The following is an 18,712-nucleotide window of genomic DNA, read 5'->3' as shown; positions in this document are numbered from 1 at the left end:
GGTGAGCACATTGGTTCCATTTCAGGGGCACCCTTCGGGGACCTGTGAGGCAGAGACCCATCCATCCGGGTCAGGCCCAGAGAGGTCTGATATCAGGGTCCCTGAGATCTGTCCTGCCCCCTCGGATCTGTCTCAGGTGCCCTGCAGAGCCTCTGACACAGTGAGGGGCTCAGTAAATATTGAGTAAATGAATAAATTCAGGTATAGAAGCAGCAGCTGGCTGAGGCTGTAGGTACCTCTTACCCTGCTCGGTACCTCTTACCCTTCCCAGTAACAAGGAGTGAACCGTGAATTGTGAGGGGGAGACTCACCATGCCTTAACAACTGGATCCATGCTGGGAAGGGTCAGATTTTTAAATTATCCCTAAAGAAAAACTGAAAGCTCATTTTACCCCAAACCCTTAACTTGCTAGACTTTCAATTAATCTCCACCTTCCCCCTCTCCCTTCTGTCCTTTCACAGATGGATAAAGAGTTGGGGAGGTTGTCCCCTGCCCAAGGTCATGCAGAACTAAGTGACCCAGCCAGCATTTGACCCCAGGTGAATCTGACTCCAAACCCCAAACGGATTTCTCTTTATCATCCTCCTGATCACATTTCTCCTGACATGACTTGACAGCAGCCAGAGAAACTCAGCATCACACTGCTCTCTTCCCGGCCCACTTTAGCAATATCTTGACTTTGTGGCATTTCCCAGAGTTCCTAAAACAGGAGCCTGGTTATTTGGTAGGAGAAAAAAGAAGAAAAAGACCTAGGTGTATTCAGAAAACCATATAGTTTGAATTTCTCCTCCTCCCAATAATAGCAGGCATTGCTCACCAACCACTTAGTACACATCAGACTCTGTCCACAGCACTGATGTGTGCTCATCCATTCAGTCCTCACAACCCTATTTGGTCAATGCTATTTTATCTTCATTTCACTGAAGGGCAATCTGATCCTCAGATGTGGAAAATCTGGATAAATATAATTTCTGTTTTGAACTCTGCCTGTGCAAAGTGCATTCTCTCCCTCCCCATCCTCTACCCACCTTTCAACCCTAGAAAATAAAACTCACCATCATTTAAATAGAAAAATGAATTGTTTTAGATCCACAAACTAAATACAGTTAGGCCTTCCTCATAACACTAATACTGTTCGTAACTTAAAGTGTTTATGTGGATGGTAGTGGTGGTGGTTTAGTCGCTAGGTTGTGACCGACTCTTTTGACCCCATGGACTGCAGACTGCCGGGCTCCTCTGTCCATGGAATTTCCCAGGCAAGAATACTGGAGTGGGTTGCCATTTCCTTCTCCAGGGGATCTTTCCATCACAGGGATTGAACTCAGGTCTCCTGCATTGGCAGGCAGATTCTGTACCACTGAGTTACCTGGCACCTATGTCCATGGTAGCTTATTAAAACTGGCAGATTTTTTTCTTTTCCACATCTCTGAAGCACATGACTTTTCGCAAATGGATGCAGTCTTTGTGGGGAGGGTGGGAGAGTGAAGAGAAAGGTCCTGGGCCTCAGCCAAGAACAAGGGTCCTGAACTCCACCTAGCATTCACTGGCCGGATGACTTGAAGCAGGTCCTCCCCTTCTAAGGTCCCCTGTTCACCTCCCTGGCAAATAAGGGGAGTGAAGTTGCCTTTCTGGTTCTGTAGTTCTCTGATAAAGGAGTGAGTGAACGAAAAATTCATCCTGTTCCTTGTCCTGTCTCTCACCAGGATGTGTGAGGGGCCCAGGAAGGTGGAGGCAGAGAGTGGACCGATCCCAGGTAGTAGGGGGCACTGGTGGGAACCCCCACTTTATACTGGGTCAGCTGTGGATCCTGGGGCAAGTCTTCCCTTCTCTGAACTCAGCCTCTTTCTTCCCACCCCCATCTCCCCATAAAGAGCTAGGCATCCTTATTTCAGGGTGACGGGAGGATCAATGGGCTCATGGATATAAAACTCTAGGAGCGGTTAGTCCGCTCCCGGGCCCTGGTGCCTGTCTCCCATGTGAGAAAGGAAGAAAGTCTCCAACTCAGCAGATGAGAAGCCTGGGAGGAAACCTTGTGGATAATTGTTAATGATACAATTAGAGCTGACACTGTTGGTGTGGACAAGTGCAAAGAGGCTTATGAAAATGCTGCTTGCTAAGAATCCTCGGGGCATTTGGGCACCCCAAGAAAGCTTTTGCCCCATGGTGGCACAACCCTTCCCAGAGAAAGAATTTTACAGAGTCCGTGGACCGAGCATGAAGTAACATCTAAGCACATGACAAGAAGTTATTCTCTTTTCAGTGATCTGATAATCCTCCCATTATACTCAGGAGACTGTCTTGGTACAACTCTAATACCTCAGTAATGATTGCTAACCTCCTGTGGACAAAGCACCAGGCTTCAGTCTTCAGGAGACAATAGCATCTGGTGAGATAAGGACAGGCTTGCTTCCCATTCTACTAATTTTCAGAGTGAACCCATCCCCGGCTGATAAATAATACTGTGGCATTAATTTCCTTTTACAAATCATTTTTGTTGTTTTAAAACGAGAGTTTAGTTAAACGTTAATTAAATGATACTATTGTGGGTATTGGGATAAGGCCAACAGTCATAATGATTGTTCTTTGACAAAGGAACAGTCATGTAGGCGGATGCCTGAAATTCAGGTTAGCACTGATTTACAGGAGAGAACACTGCATCTTCAACAGCCCCAAATCTGGCTGGAATCCTGCTCCGCCTCCTCCTAGCTGGGTGGCCGTGGGCAAGTTACTTCCCCTCTCTGGATCTTGAATTCCTTATCTATGAAGCTAGGGGGATGGTGATTATTCTGATCTTCTGGGTTTGCAGGAAGAATCTACTCCTGAGATACCAGATGACCATACCATGTTGGCGATATGGGGTTATTTGTATTATTAGTAAACAATGAATGGGAGAATTTGGTCAAAACACTAGCTTATTTACCCTGGACCTTGTTATCTGCTAGCTTAGTAGTAATTGTAAAAGAAGGGAAGAATTCTTTGAAAGCTGAAGATTCTACTTAAAAATCACTTACGCTTGTTTAACTTTACCCATCTTCAGTGTCTGGATATTCTCACTGTTTAACAAACACTTTCACGATATTCAGAGGACTTCACTGTACTCTGTAGGCAAAATGTACAGGACTCAAAGTTGCAAATAAGGTGGAAAATGTTTTCTTTTGTTCTTTTTTGTAAATGATTAAATGCATTGCCGGATCTATCCTTTTTTCCCTCTTCCTTTCATCCTTCCTCACTATTTCCCTCCCTTCCTGTCTCCTTCGCTCAGGCAGCTGTGTGCTGAGTTAGTGCCACATCTGGAAAACAGACATCATCCAGATGGGTTTCTGCCCTCAAGAGTCTCCCACTCTAGTGGCAAGACCACCTCATCAGCTACTCTAGGTGTTTGTCAAAAGGACTGTCCCAAAGTCAGATTCATCTTGTAGAATTCTTTCATGCTCATAGTGTCATCCTGAAGACAGTTTATTAAACATCTGAATGTGTTTCCCATATTTAAAAATCAGGGAATTTTCCCTAGAAACCTGGCATTCTGGCTTCTCTGTATCATCTGCAGGTGAGTGGCCCCATGTGTGCTCAAGTGGTGATTCTTTGAGATGGGACGTGCCTTCTTCAGGCATCACCAGCCAGAGTATCAACTCTATGCTGGGATATGGGTGGGGCTCCTGAAGGTACAGGGGAAGTGTGGGATGGTGAGGAGGACTGACCTTGAGTGTCAGGGTTAGGCTACTGGAGGAAGTGGCATTTGGCCTGAGCCATGAAGGGTGTTGCCAGGTGGAGAAGGGGAGAGTTGCTGGCAAAGGGGTCAGTTTGTGAGGAGGGATAAGAATTGAAATGACCTGTGACCTGTGTGTTTGAGTGTCAAGAGGCTCCGGGAGCAGCAGGTGAGGGGGGTGGGAGTGAGGGGCGCGGGGGTGAGAGGAAGGTGTGCAAACAGGCTTGGGAGAAGCGGGGTGGTGGTGGTGGAGGGGAAGCTTAGGGCGATAGTGAAGGGTCTTCTTTCCCTTTCCTTTGCATTCTGTCATCTTTTACTAAATTCTGCTTTTACAATTTCAAAAGCAGTAGATATTCATGATAACCAGTGAAACAAATCAAAGATATGCAAACAATGAATAATCTCTCATTTTTTTTTCAATCAGTGTAAGTCAGATACACAATCTCTTGTGTTTCCTTAGACATTCCTAACCATATACAAACACAAAATAGAGTACAGAAACGTGGAAATTGGTGGTATTTTGTGTGTCTGTAAATGTGTCTACAGGTGTAGCTCCATCTGTGTAAATCTGTGTAACTTGCTTTGTCTAGTTCATATCGCAGACATCTCATCATTCATGCTTTTTGTTTCATGCTGCTGCTGCTGCTAAGTCGCTTCATTCGTGTCCGACTCTGTGCGACCCCATAGACAGCAGCCCACCAGGCTCCCCTGTCCCTGGGATTCTCCAGGCAAGAACACTGGAGTGGGTTGCCATTTCCTTCTCCAATGCGTGAAAGTGAAGTCGCTCAGTTGTGTCCAACTCTTAGCAACCCCATGGACTGCAGCCCACCAGGCTCCTGCATCGATGGGATTTTCCAGGCAAGAGTACTGGAGTGGGGTGCCATTGCCTTCTCTGTTTTGTTTCATAGTAGGGCAATATTAGAATTTATTTCACCATTTTCTTATTGATGGAGATTCCCCCCCTCCGTTTGCCAAAAATCTTGAAAAAGAAAGCTTTGCAAACCTTCATACTCAAGCTCTTATTTTTAAAGGTTTAATTTCTGAAGCTGAGATTGCTGAAGCCAAGTGAGCCATATGTGTATTTTTCATCTGAACAGATATTGCCAAATTATTAAAAAAACAAAAAACAAAAAACACCCTATTCCACTGCACATTTCCACTGGCAGCATGCATTCGTTTCTCCCCCAGCTCACCCAGAACTGGACAGCATTGCTCTGGTTTAATTTCTGCCATGGAGCATTTTTGAGTAAAGAGAGTAACAGTGTCCCATATCCCTTTGAGAAACTCCCTGGGGAACATTATGAAAAACAGGGAGGTGGGATATATTAAGGACCAATGAGGAGGCTGTGGCAGGCTTCTGCGAAGAGAAGAGCAGCAGTGAGGATGGGAAGACGAGGAAATCAAGAGGTAGATCATGAAGAATAGAGATGCTGTTTAGAGCCGAGGGTGCCCTGCTGGCATCTCAGGTCTGACTGCACAGTAAGGAGCTGGAGTTTAACCTCTTGCTGTTTCTCCTGTTCCTTAGTGGCCAGCCACCCCGAATTTCCTGTCCTCCAAGTTCAATTACAATAGCCTCACATGTCTGGAACCGAGGACCAAGGTGGTAGGGCACTTAGAAGTACCAGCTCTCTCCATCCGCTCAGGGACTAGGTGGGTAGGCAGGACAGGGCAGACAGACATGCTTCCATGCGGGTTGAGCCTAGGAACCAGCCTTGCCAATGAAGTCACTGGTGACGTCACAATGCAGCTTGATAATTAACAGTGTTGTTTCACCTAATCCTCACTGATCTGCTTTTTAACCTATGCAGCACCTGGTGACAGGTGTGTTAGAAGCTACAGCAACAACATGCAAAGGTTTGGATTCCTAAAAAGGGCTAGACAGGTCCAGGCTGCTGAAGGGAGCTGGGACTCCTGCTAATGTTCCTGGGATGCTCTTAAGAGTTTTCCTTCAGTCCCATGCTCCTGTCTCTCTTTTGCTCTGGTGCTCTCTCTGGCTCTTTGTTTTTCTGGCTTTGTCTTTCTCTCCAAACCTGGGTTGAAGAGAAAATTTACTTTCTTGTAGGCCCCTGTAATGCATGTTGTTTCATTGCTACATTGTGTCCGACTCTTTACCACCCTGTGGACTGTAGCCTACCAGGCTCCTCTGTCCATGGGATTTCCCCAGGCAAGAATACTGGAGTGGGTTGCTGGTTTTTTCTCCAGGGGATCTTCCCAGCCCAGGGATCGCACCTGCATCTGCATTGGCACACAGATTCTTTACCACTGAGCCACCTGGGAAGTCTGTAAGACCCTAGAAAGCCCTAGAACCCAGGGATGGGACCATCTTCTCAAGAGTTTCCCCAACCCTGTGGGAACCTGGAGCAGTGATTCAGGGCCTAAGGAGAAACAGACTGTCATCAGGACAGGGTGACCTGTCCAGACAGCGCATTTGCTCAGCCCTTATATGATCTAAGAAAGTGTGGTAAATTTCCCTTGACAATGGGTCCATCTGACCTCATGATTAGCTCTCTTCTCCACGGAGCAGAATGTGGGGAGCTCAGGCCTAATCCCTGAGATTTCTACCCTTGGCTGTGTGTGTATGTGTCTCTGACTCTTTGAGGATGCACAAATTAATTATCCATCTAGCCTTAATGGTGGGTCCTCAAACCAACACTCTGGCCCCGTCTTGGATGAAGCAGATCCCATGTTCTGGTTCATCACCTCTGACCTGGCTGTGGCTGCATGGCACCAGAGGAAGAGTCACTCAAACTGAAATGTGGGGCTGTGTGACCTCTGGCAAGTTACTTAACCTCTCTGAACCTCAGTTTCTTCATCTGTAGAATAGGATGATAACAGTACTGACTTCCAAAAGCTGTTGGGGTTATTGGTGCTAAAGGAGAGCAAGCACCTGTTACAGTAGGCACTTATCTTGTGTTGATACTTTTTGAAAAGCAAGTTAAAATGACAGAGACCAACTGACTCTTTAAGAAGGAGGAGGACAGGTGATGGGAATTGTTTTTTTTTTTTTTTGCCATCACCTCACTCCAATTTTGAGGCTGGTTCTTGGTCACCTTGGCCATGGAAGCCAAACTTGCCTAGAATGCGTGACCCTGCAGAGGCTCTGGGCGCCCTGCTCCCAACCCTCTATGAGATTTGTATTGTTCAAGTATTTCCCTTGAGTCCAGAGGAGAAACTGAGGCCAAGTCACTTGCTGACACCTCAGTGTTAGTTCTTGCTATTGGCAGCGATTGTTGGGACTCGGGGCTTACCTCCCATGGTGAAAGTGAGCTCAAAACCAGTTGGAATCACATTAAAACAGAAAAGAAAGAAATCATTTTTAAATTAAAAATTAAGTTAACAAAACAGCAAAACTCAAAACCAGTTGGTGTCAAGGGGAAGGGAGGTTCTCAGTTTGTTTATAAACAGAGCTAAGTAACTAAATAAAGCGGGAAAGATCAGGGGGAAGCAGCGGAGTGTTTGGGGGGCTGACTTCTGTTTTTCATGGAGTATGTTTCCCATTACAAGGGGGAAAGGCAGGCCACACATGGACAGAAGGAAAAAATGCAGACAGGAGAGTAATTGGGGGTGTCAGGGTCGTGGGATAATCTGTGAGTTTGTTTTCAAAATCTTCTTGAATGTTTCGTTACTTTTACAGTAAAAAAAAAAAAACGTTTAAAAAGTCGACTTGAAGTTGAATTTGGCTGCAACAAACTTACTCTGCTGGTGTGATTTCCCATAGGATGTATCCTTCCTTTTACTTGAGGAAAAAGACCACGGTGATTTTTCTTTGTATTTCTCTGTTTCTCTAAAATCCTTTTCATATCTCTCCTGCATGATCAAGTTTAGTTAGAATCCAGGTACCCATTTCAGAAAAGGTTCCCTTGGCTGTCGGTTGAAGCATGTGTAGTGGGAAGGCCTGGAGATCGCATGCTGCCACTAATAACCTTGACTTTATCATCGCTGTTTACAGGTGTGAACCCTGAGTTTAGGAGGGAGCATGCCATTTGCTCAAGCTTAACCAACTGTTATCGAGTTATAGTAGTTTTCAAACTTGTGAGTTTTCTTATAAGAGAACTTACCTATAACCCTAATTTGTAAGTTCTCTTACAGCCCAAAATACATCCCTTTCTAGGAAGGTGTCTCCTTCCAGAGTCTCCCAGGCAATATGGGAATCAAGACAGTGATATTTACCCCACTGCCTCTAACATAAATCTGGGGGAAACACTAAGAGCTTGCAAAGGGGGCAAACATAAAAATCTCTCTGTTTCTTTCAATCTCTCTCACACTAGGAGTCAACCAAGCATTTTCATTGTTGAGGAAAACCCAAATGTCATAAAAGCGATCTGGATAGAAAACAAAAACTCTATAGTTTGGGAAGGAAAGCAAATATTCCTCATTACCAAAGACAATGCCTCTTCGGATAAACATTTGCCTAATCCAATTCTTCTTCCTTTCTCCCCGTTCCTCTGACTTTCTCAGGAGCCACAGTGGCCCTGTTAGAACAGACGGCGTTCAGCGTTTCCATCATAAGGCATGTTTTTCTGGGGTTTATTACTCAGCTGTAAAAATGTGCTCTAGGCAAAAAGTTGGCATTAAGTCTCATCTCCGAGGTAATTGGTGGGGATTTAAAAAAAATTTTTTTTTTTCTTTTTACAGACAGTCTTGGAAAGGGCAACAACAACAACAAATCAAGAATTTACTGTTGGAAACTATGAGGTTTCACCCCCATGGGTTTTCCTCTTTAGTTTGGTTTATTCTGTACTAATTTTGTTCTCCTCTAACCAGATACTTGGGGGCAAAGTTATAAAGGCTATAACCTCAGACATTCATTGATTCTTCTTTCTGCAAATATTTACCCAGTGCCTCCTATAGCCCAGACACTGTTCTAGACTCAAGATACAAAATATCCATGCAGTCTACGCAATCATGGGGCTGGTGTACACACACATTCATGCACAAACCTCACGTGTTTCCAGAGTGGGAAAAAAAAAAATTCAATTTGCAGTAAGTGGTTGGTGTGGAGGAAGACCAGGGAAAGGGGTGCAGGGGGGACCCTCACCTGAGAGAGGCTGGTATAGGAAAGTCCTCCAAGGTGCTGATATTTTCTCTAAGACTTTGAGGTTAACAGGAGCTTCACGCCAAGTTGGACGAGAAGCAGGGAGAGAGCAAACGTGTGAAGGCTGGGAAAAGCGTGGTGTGTTTGAGGAACACAGAGAAGGCCTCCTATGCTAGACCGCGTTGAACGAGGGGTGCGATGGGAGATAATAGTGGATACCTGGGGGGGCCGGGAGGCATGGGTGGCTCAGGCGGAGGGATTTCAGCTTTATCCAGGTGAAAGGGGAAGCTCGGGAAAGATGCTCAGTAGACCACGGAATGGTTGAACCCTACTTTTGGAGGAGCTTCCTGGCCTCTGTGTGGAGGACGGACCGTAGAGGTGCACCAATGCAGCAGGACTCATGCGGGAGGCTGCTGCCATTGCCCGGATGTGGGCTGGTCGGAGAAAGCGGTGGCGGAGGGCAGAGTGTGGCTTGGAGGGTGGTCGAAAGGGACCTGGACAGGCCAAGGATGAGCATGCTGCTGTGATCCCAGAGAGGGAAGGAGCAGGAAAGGGCAAGTTAGGGGGAGGGGCCGTTGGGAAGAACTCCCTGGCTTCTGCTCCAGCCCTGGGTGGTTCTGATATTAAAGCCTGTGAGGAGAAACAGTGTGAAGAACTGTGCAGTCTCATGGTTCAGACTCTGCCATCACCCAGCCTGGGGCCTGTCCTGGCTTTTAACACTCGCCAGCGGGGCAACCTGTCCCTCACTGTGCCTCAGTTTCCTCCTTGAAAAAATGGGACTAATATTATCCTCTGGTTCATGAGGTAGTTGTGAGGTGAGGTGAGTTCAGTGCCTGCATATGTATCAACAAATAGAACTCCATTTTATGTGGGCTGATGGGCGCATGAATTCCACTAGCCCTTCTGGGCCATCAGCCCTCATGGGGCTTGCTGTCTGCTGGGGGAACCAGACACCCAACAAATGGATATAACATGCTGTGGCAAGGGCTTCTGAGGGGGTGGTCAGGAGGTGGTCACTGGGAAAGTCACGGACCATCTGAATAGGCTTTAGCGAGGAGGAGAGTTTGGGGAAGGGGTGTCCATTCCAGATCCAGAGAGCAGCAGAAGACCCTGAAGTCCGATAGGTCCAATTGTACTAAGCCTGTACAATACACTGTGAGGTATATGCAGTTACCCACATTTTACAGATGGCCAAATAAGATCCAGAGCTTCTTTCTGGGCTTGAGAAAGGCGCTGAGGTCCGATAGGATGTGCTTGAGAAACTGAATGTGAGAGAGTGTGTTTGGAGCAGACCAAGCAAGGGGGAGCATTGTGGGAGAGGCAGCAGGCCCAGATGGCCCCAGGGCCTGCCAGTCATGTTCAAGGGCTGAGGTTTTATTCTAAATGGGATAAAGACTTGATTGAAATATTTCAGACAGGAAGAGAGAAAGTCTGACATGTTTTTTAAATGATCACTTTAGCTGTGTGTGAACTGGGTATAATTTGGGAGACAGGAGGGGGAGCACCAGTAATAGAGAAATAGGAGGAAAATGGCTGAGACTATGATTGTCCAAGAAATGATGGTGGCTTGAACGATGGTGGTGATGATGCCAGTGGAGAGACATGGATGTGCTGAGGAACATTTCTAAGACAAAACACATTTTCTTTGTCTACAGAGCTGCCTTAGGGATTCAAGAAACAGGCAAATTTCATCTAGTCACTCCCCTACTCAGAGCCCATCAATGGCTCCCCAGTGCTTTTAGGGTAAAGCCCACATCTCTTTTGGTATCACCAAACCCCCTTCTCCCTGTAACACCTGGCACTCCTCTGCCCTTTACATCTGTATCCTCTTCTTAGCTCTCAGAATGCACCTGGCTCTTTACTCTCTGAGGGGCCTGGCTCCTGCTGCTCCTCTCTCCTGGAATCTTGTCATCCCTCTCCAAGCCCCAAACCCACCCGCCCTCTTTCTGGTGTCAGTCTAGCTCCTCCCTTACTAGCTAGAGATCTAAATATGTCCACTGCAGTTATTAAAGGAAAAATCAGACAAGACCTTCAAGGGCCAAATTAAATAGGTCAAAAAGCTATAGTTTATCTACCAGATGCAGTCATCTGAAAGCCCTCTGGGATTGATCCCCATTCTCCCAGTGCATGCTTGGTGCCTTTAGCTGGTTGGGCTGGGAGAGGGGACATCTAAGGGCATGGAGGAGGAATTTGAGGGTTGTGCTTCCTCTGTCTTACCTTCCTCATTGTCCCAACAAGCCTGGGAGGGAGACAGGGCAGATGAGGATGCTGTTTTTGAATTCTCACTGCTATTCTGTAGCTTTTTATGCCAATACAAATTCTCTTGACTACTGTAGATTTTTAGTAAGTTTTGAAGTCAGAAAATGTCGATCTCAAACTATTATTTGTCAAAAAAATTTTTTTTGGCTGTTCTGGGTTCTTTGTATTTCCATATGAATTTTGGGAACAGCTTGTCAATTTCTGAAATGAAAAAGAAAAGCTGGAATTTTGGTAGGGTTTGCATGAAACTGTAGGTCAGCTTGGAGGGTGTTTCAATCTGAACAATATTACATCTTCTAATTCATGGGCATGAATGTCTTTCAATTTGCTTAGATATTCTTTAATTTCTTTTAGTGATTCTTTGTAGTTTTTAATGTGCAAGTCTTGTCCTGCTTTTGTCAAATGTATCCCTTAATATATCATTTTTTGATGGTTTGTAAATGGGATCATTTACTTAATTTTCCAATTGTTTATTGCTAGTGTGTAGAAATAAGATAGACTTTTTCATATTGGAGAAAAACTGCACTAAGTCCCCATTCCCCCTCCCCACCCCCTCACTTCCCGCACAGCCCCTGGCAACTGCCAATGTACTTTCTGACTCTATGAATTTGACTATTTTAGGTAGAAAAATGGCATCTTTCTGACTGCCAAAAATGAGGCCCAGATTCAGACTCTGGAACCCTTTGGAACACTCCACCCAGAGGTGCCAGCCGGAGGCCTGGCCACCAGCAGGGTCCCAAGACAACCAGACTCACTCCGGAGTCAGTGTGCATGACCCATCCCTTTTGACTGAGGAACCCCAAGTGCCTTATAAATAATAATTTTAAAACACAGCATCCCAGAGGCTGGGCTTTCAACTGAAGAGGAAAAGGGTTCATTTGCTGGTGTGGTGAGGAGAAGTCCTTGCAAGAGCTGTGCTTGGGTCAGGGGAGAATAGTAACTCCCTCTGGGTCCAGGCTGAATAAGTACTAAGCCTGTACAATGCACCGTGAGGTGTATGCAATTAATATCCACATTTTTACAGATGGCCAAACCAAAATCCAGAGCTTCTTTCTGGGCTTTGTAGCCCAGGAAGGACTCAGATTCTCTGGGATTCTAAGCCAGTAGTATTTTCACTCCTCCTGTGCTGCCTCCAATAATTACTCGTTGAATCTGCAAAGCATTTCATAGTTTACAGAGCATGTAATGTTACAGAGCATTTAAACATGCATCAGTTTGTTCATTCCTTACAATAACTCAGCTAAGCAGGAAGTGCAGAGGTGACTAGCTCCATTTTATAGATGAGGAAATGGAGGCTGAGCGAGGAGGAAGTAATTGCCTATGTTCTTACAGCAGCAATAGTAAATCACATTTATATAGTTTATATAGTCCCTATGAACTGTAGCCCATCAGGCTCCTCTGTTCATGGAATTCTCCAGGCAAGACTCCTGGAGTGGATAGCCATTCCCTTCTCCAGGGGATCTTCCCAACCCAGGGATCGAACCTGTGTCTCATGTCTCCTGCACTGCAGGTGGATTCTTCACCCTTTGAGCCATCAGGGAAACTCCTAACACTTATAGCTGCAATAGTAAGTCACATCTATATAATGATTTATAGCTTGCAGAATGCTTTCTGGTTTTGGACATCACAATATCTCCTTGAAGTAAGTAGGTCTGGTGTTATTATTATTATCCTCATTAGTAGTAGTAGTGCTGGTAGTAGTATTCCCATATCACAGATGAATGAACTAAGATTCAGAGAAGTTAAGAAAGATGAGAAATGAACATTTATATATCAGCCCCAAGCTAGGTACTTTAGCTATGTTATCTCATGGAATCCTAGTAGCTCTCGGAAAATATTTGCAGAGGCTTGTCTTTCATTCATGCATTTTATTCATTCATTTGAAAAATGCTTACAGAGTGCCTACTGTGAATTGGTTGTTGTTTTAGGCACAGGGAGTGCTGCTGCTGCTGCTAAGTCGCTTCAGTCGTGTCCGACTCTGTGCGACCCCATCAGGCTGCCCCGTCCCTGGGATTCTCCAGGCAAGAATACTGGAGTGGGTTGCCATTTCCTTCTCCAATGCATGAAAGTGAAAAGTCAAAGTAAAGTCGCTCAGTCGTGTCTGACTCTTAGCGACCCCATGGACTGCAGCCTACCAGGCTCCTCCGTTCATGGGATTTTCCAGGCAAGAGTACTGGAGTGGGGTGCCATTGCCTTCTCCGATAGGGAATGCAGTAGTGAACAAAAGAAAATCCTTGTCTTCACTGAGCATATATTCTTTTGGGTATGGGTGGAACAGACTATAAATAAACAAGTAAATATATCCAATATGAGATGGCACTTGTAGCAAAGAAGGAAAATAAAGCAGGAAAAAGACAGCAGAGAGGCGTGTGGTGTCAGTGTGTGAAAGTGCTCAGGAATGACAGGGAGGTCTGGTTTAGTGGCACAAATAGAGATGTGAGTAAGGGGAGCAGAGAGGAGTGTCAGTGGGCTCTTGAAGAATAAGTACACACTGAAACGTTTCAGTGGGAAGCAGAGGAGAAACCCTAGTGTGATGATCACCCCACAAGAGCAGCTTCTCTCTCTTGAGGCTTTGAAATGGGCTCAGACTGCTATAGTGTCGTTCCTTGTCCTTACAACCGTGGGATGTGGGAAATTGAGGCTGGAAGGTGAAGTTCACTGTTTCATAGCTAATAAGTTACAAATTCAAGGCAGGTGCCTGGCACCAAGCTGGTGCTCTTGTCCATACCACATCCTCTGTGTGAAGGCTTGGAAGAAGTGCAGGGAGCAAGGGGAACGCGGATGGGAGGGCAACCAGCGTGTGGGGAGGACCTCACACTTCCAGATACAGAGGTCAGGTTAAGAATTAGGGCGCCATCCTGAAGGTGGTGGAAAACCTGGCAGGCAGGTGGGTCAAGCAGGGACAAGACGGAAATAGGTTTATGTTTCACTGAGAGCTCTCTGTCTGGAGAGAAAAAGGGGAGAATCTAGGAGAATCTAGCTGGAGGGATGGAGTATCATTTTCTGAGATGGGGAGGAGAGAGCCTCCTCTCTGCCAATCTTCCTGGTAAAGAAATCCCATCTAATATCAAAATTCTTCAACTGCAGTCCAAGACTATTTTGGGGGTGAGGAGGAGGGGAGAATGTCTCTGCAGCTGGGTGGGAAAACATTACATGTATTTCGGTTATCCTCTGAAATGCATCATTTCTTTTCATGGTAAGTGCAGCAACCCAGAGCAGCACCACCGGTAACTGACTCTGTCACCGTGGACACCATATGTTTTCAGGTCACATTACAGTTGTTACAGATATCTTGAAGCTTTGTTTCCACTCATCACTACTTCAAAACTATGAAAGTCAAGGTCTCAGCACCAGGTGGGGTTGATGGATATTAATACATTAACAAAGAAACAACAGGAATAACACATACCACCATTTTGATAACTATATTTAAATACAATTAGGTAGCTTGGCCATTTGGTTTCATTCAATTCAAAACGTTATTTTGAGGTGACATCCGTAGGCTTCAGCGGCTGCCAGGGGCACCCACCACATGGAAAAAGGCTTAGAACTCCAGAATGGGGGCAGTCTGTTTCTTGTGCATCTTTTGGCTTCCATTCTCTGCATTGGCTCTGTAAGAGAAAGTACTGTCTCTGGCGTAGAGGCTCCTGGAGGCTGAGGTCTGGTCTTGCGCAATTCCTCAGCCTTGAGATTCATGGATAAAGCTTAGGAAATGTTATTTTAATTTGGAATTGATGCTAGCCAAAGGTTTTCCTGGATATCTGGATTTCTCTTACAGATTCTCTTACAGAATCAGAAGGACTGATGACTCCGGGCCCTTCCACTTCCCATGGTGCAATGACAGGGATTCTGGAACAGCCAGCCCTGTGGACACAGCACCCTCCCCCAGCTTGCCACAGCCCCTGGGCACTGAAGGGTACGCTCCTTGATGAGCCCCAAGGCCTTTGAGGTTTTGGTCCCCGAGTTGGGGACATGTGTGACTTGGGGATACCTCCAAGCCACACTCCCAACTCCAGGGACAAACTTAAGGGCAAATGGTGATTTGCTGAACCGCTCCCAGTTGCTGCATTGAAAGAAAGAACAGCTGAAGCTTCGCCAGGCCCAGCTTTACAGATCAGAACCCAGGCAAACAGGAGCCACGACCAACTCCCTGTCTGCCTGCCCCCAGAGTTCTCCTTGCTTCGCTGAGCTCACTCCCTGAAAACCTTCCCATTGCTTCTCATCACGCTAGGAATATTATCCAGACTCTGCAGAAGGTCCCAAACCTCTGGGACCTCACTGCCCTGCCAGCTTCTCCAAGCTCCCCTCTTTCTCAGCTTCAGGACTAGTGTCAGCTCCTGGGAAGGCTCCTGCCCACTCTCCAAAATCGTGCCCCCAGCCTTGCCTCCCACTCCAACACTCTCTTGCCACCCTGCTTTCTTTTCCGCAAAGCTCTTACCATCGTCCAAAAATGATATTCCTAACTTAGTCCTTTACTCTTAGCCTCCTACTGGCATGCAGACTTCACGGTGGCTGAGTCCAGCACGCTGGTCCATCACGAGCTTTTGTTAAATACAGATGAATCAATAGACAGCAGATGGAGGCCTTATGCCATCCTGGTCTTACACCTCATCTCTCTCCTCCCGCCAGCTCTCACCCAGGGATCAGAGTCAGGCTCAGAGACTGGGCAGAGATGAGCGTTTACTAACTTGGTGATTTTAAAAAGCTGACTTTTAAAATGTTGTTAAAATATTCTTGCAGTTAAATATTGTGCCCTCTCTGCCACCTACCCACTGCCTTCCTGAAGGTCGCTGCGAAAATCACTGAACTTTTCTGCCCCTTTTCTTCATGCATGCAGCAGGGATAAATACCATTTTCCTCTTGGGGCCCACTGTTTGTGACCATGAAATGCCGGCACAAGAAGTTCCCACCAGCACCTGAGCACATAGTAGGTGCTTGAATAAGTACCTTGACCTCTTCACCATTCCCCGCCCCACCCCCAACCTTTCCCCTTTCAGTTGGAGCTGGAAGAAAGCGCGTCAATCACGGAGTAATTTATGCAGCATGATATGCCTTTATTATTCCACGCTGAGTTGGGGCTCCTACTGTCCAATGAAGGTCAAAAGGAGGTATGGCTTTTATCTCTCCAGCAACTCTGGAAACACAGGGGGGAGGGGGCAAACTCCCAGAGGTTTCCTCTTGAAAACAAACAGATCCTCTCCCCTGCCCTGAATAGCTTTCCTCAATCAAAGCTGTAAAAGTCTGTGAGCAGCGGGACTTTGCCCTAAGCCTGGAGGGGGCTAATAAAGCATTGAATGGAGAGAGTGACCCCGAACTGGCAGAGGGGTCCCCGCTGGGCCCAGGCCTGTGCCTGCTGCCTCGTGGAGAATCCAAAGGTCACGTGTCATTAGTCAGTGTCTTACAGCGACCCTTTCAGAATTATCGATAAAGGGGGAAGGAGACCCTTTCTCTTGCGAATCCCCCTGAGGATTTTCTTCTCTCTTTTCTTCTTTTTTTTTCCCCCCACTGTTGGAAGAGGTAGGCTGAGACATCTTTTTCTTATTTGCTTTCAGAGGCAAAAAGAACCAGTTTGAAATCAGGAGTTTCATGCTTTGGGAGACATAAAAGTCAGGACCTGGTACTTTTCTTTTTGATGCAGTTTTTTCTGGGAAGCCTTGGGTCTGAGAAGCCACTTGATTTGGGTTCCCATGAAAACTTGTCTCATTTCGTCCTTGTCTTCAATTTCTTCTCAACAGCTCTGAACACTCCTGAGGCGTATCTTTCTTCCTTCCTAACCTCAGTTTGGCCCAAGACTTGGGACCTCCGTAAGGACATGAGGGATGCACATGGTACTCAGCCAGCTGTGAACCTCTGGCTGTCTCCTCGTCTCTCCGTAACTCAGTTTCCTTGTCGGGCGCAGCATCCCAGGCCTAGGGCGAAGTGACCTGGATGACCTCAGTAGGACCTGAGGAGCACGTGAAAGAGATGCTCAGCCCTTGGTCCAATGGGAAGAATGACAGTGATCTTATTTTCTTTATTATTTACTTAGCTCGGGCAGGTACAGCCGAGGCCAACGTGTGGTTGTGGTGGGTTAATCCTTTAGCCACGGATTGATTCGATGACATTCCTGAGTTTATAGGTAGTCGTTATATTGCTTTTTATTTGTTGTACATTTTGTGAAGTAATTAAGGGCCACATCATACCTCCTCCGCAGTGCCTGCTGCGAAGGCAATTCATGATGCACACGTGTGTGTGCTTCAGCATGCGTGTGCGGTGTGGGCAATACGAGTGTGTTATATCCCACCCTTAGCAGAGACAGTGGGAATCACCTGGGGTCAAAAAATCCTCTGGGTAATTACTTAAATCATTCACGAAGCACTGTCTCTGTGATTATGTGTCTATAAATAATAGTGTATGGTAATAAACACATACACAACAGAGATAGAAGGAGCTGTGCTGGGACAACTTCCTTCTGCTTTGGACATCAGATGAAGCACTCGGCTGGTATTTGGAGAACAGGTTATGTGAATACTTTTGAACTACTCTTGCTCCTCAGGGCAGCAAGCACAGAGGCTCCTCACTCAATTTAAATCTTTCATATGAAAATTGAATTTGAGTACATTAAATGCCCTGATCATGTGACCTCCACAATAACTATTTTTTTTTCCCCTTGCCATCTGTGGGTATTGGGTTACTTTAACTCCAAATAAATTAATATTCCGACATCTCATTCATCTCACTAGAGGGGAACAGCCCCGGTGCAGGCCAGCACAGGTCATGGGTAAGCCGTGTGGTTGTATAAGAGCAGTGACACTGAACCTAAGCAGTACCTGTGAATGCGGGGTGGGATCCCCCTGCCATCAGCTGGCAGTTGCCTGATGGGGAGCTCAAGGCAGGGGCTCTGGGGGTGTCTGGCTCTCCCTCCAGCAGAAGAATTCCCAGAGAAGCAACAGGGCCCATGGCATCGTCCTGCTCCTGGCCATTTTCAGATCAGGATCCAGCACAGAGCAGGCACCCACGAACATTAACTGAATAAGAGCCTCTGAAAAAGGAGCCTGGCCAGAGGCTGGGGGCATGGTGGGGTGAGGGGTAGGCAACTGGGGGATGAGGGAATAGAGGTATGAGAGAGGGAAATTAGAAGGAAAAAAACGGGGAGACAGGGCTACGAAGGCACAGGCTGTTATGTTGAAGAAACAGCTAAGCAAACTGAGTTTATGGTTGAAATGAATGATCTGAGGTCAGAACCTGTGCACTCCCAGGGCTCCCCGACTAGCATGCTGGCTTCTGCTCTCCTTCTGGACCCACTTCTCTCTACCCCCACTGCTTGCTGCTTCTAGTCTCTGCCTGGATGGTTGCGGGACAATGCAGGCACCTCTGGGATGAAAAGGAAGATCCATTTGCCTCCCGTTCCTCTGGGCTGGACCAGGGCCTGGCCAGAGCAGTCCATCCATTGCTTAGTGTTTGGTGGACGACTTCTAAGTCCCACTGGACTCCCTGCTCACAAGCATTAAACAGCACACCAGAGACTGCCTGGGTTGACATCAGGGCCCCTCGTGTTTTCCAGTTGTCTCTAGAGGACGTCCCAAACCAAGTTCCTAGCCAAGCGGTAGGGACTCAGCCTTTGTTCCTTCCTGGGCTTCTCCCTATAGGAGAAGTGGGGTCTGATGGGGTTTGCCCTGCTAAAAAACAAGACTCTAGGATTTCTGGATGCCTCAGTTTTCCAGTCTATGAA

General features: G+C 46.5%; 1 long non-coding RNA gene across 1 annotated transcript; it reads left to right on the top strand.

Moving 5' to 3' along the window:
• The first annotated feature begins 5,285 nt into the window (after window positions 1–5,285).
• LOC133233444 (uncharacterized) lies at window positions 5,286–8,507 on the top strand. The gene is made up of 2 exons (XR_009731712.1): window positions 5,286–5,561; window positions 8,343–8,507. It is a non-coding gene; the product is annotated as an uncharacterized LOC133233444 (long non-coding RNA).
• Window positions 8,508–18,712: the final 10,205 nt, after the last annotated feature.

This window comes from Bos javanicus, chromosome 20 (assembly GCF_032452875.1).
Source record: "Bos javanicus breed banteng chromosome 20, ARS-OSU_banteng_1.0, whole genome shotgun sequence".
Taxonomy (NCBI): Eukaryota; Metazoa; Chordata; class Mammalia; order Artiodactyla; family Bovidae; genus Bos; species Bos javanicus.
This window is presented reverse-complemented; position numbering and strand designations above follow the sequence as displayed.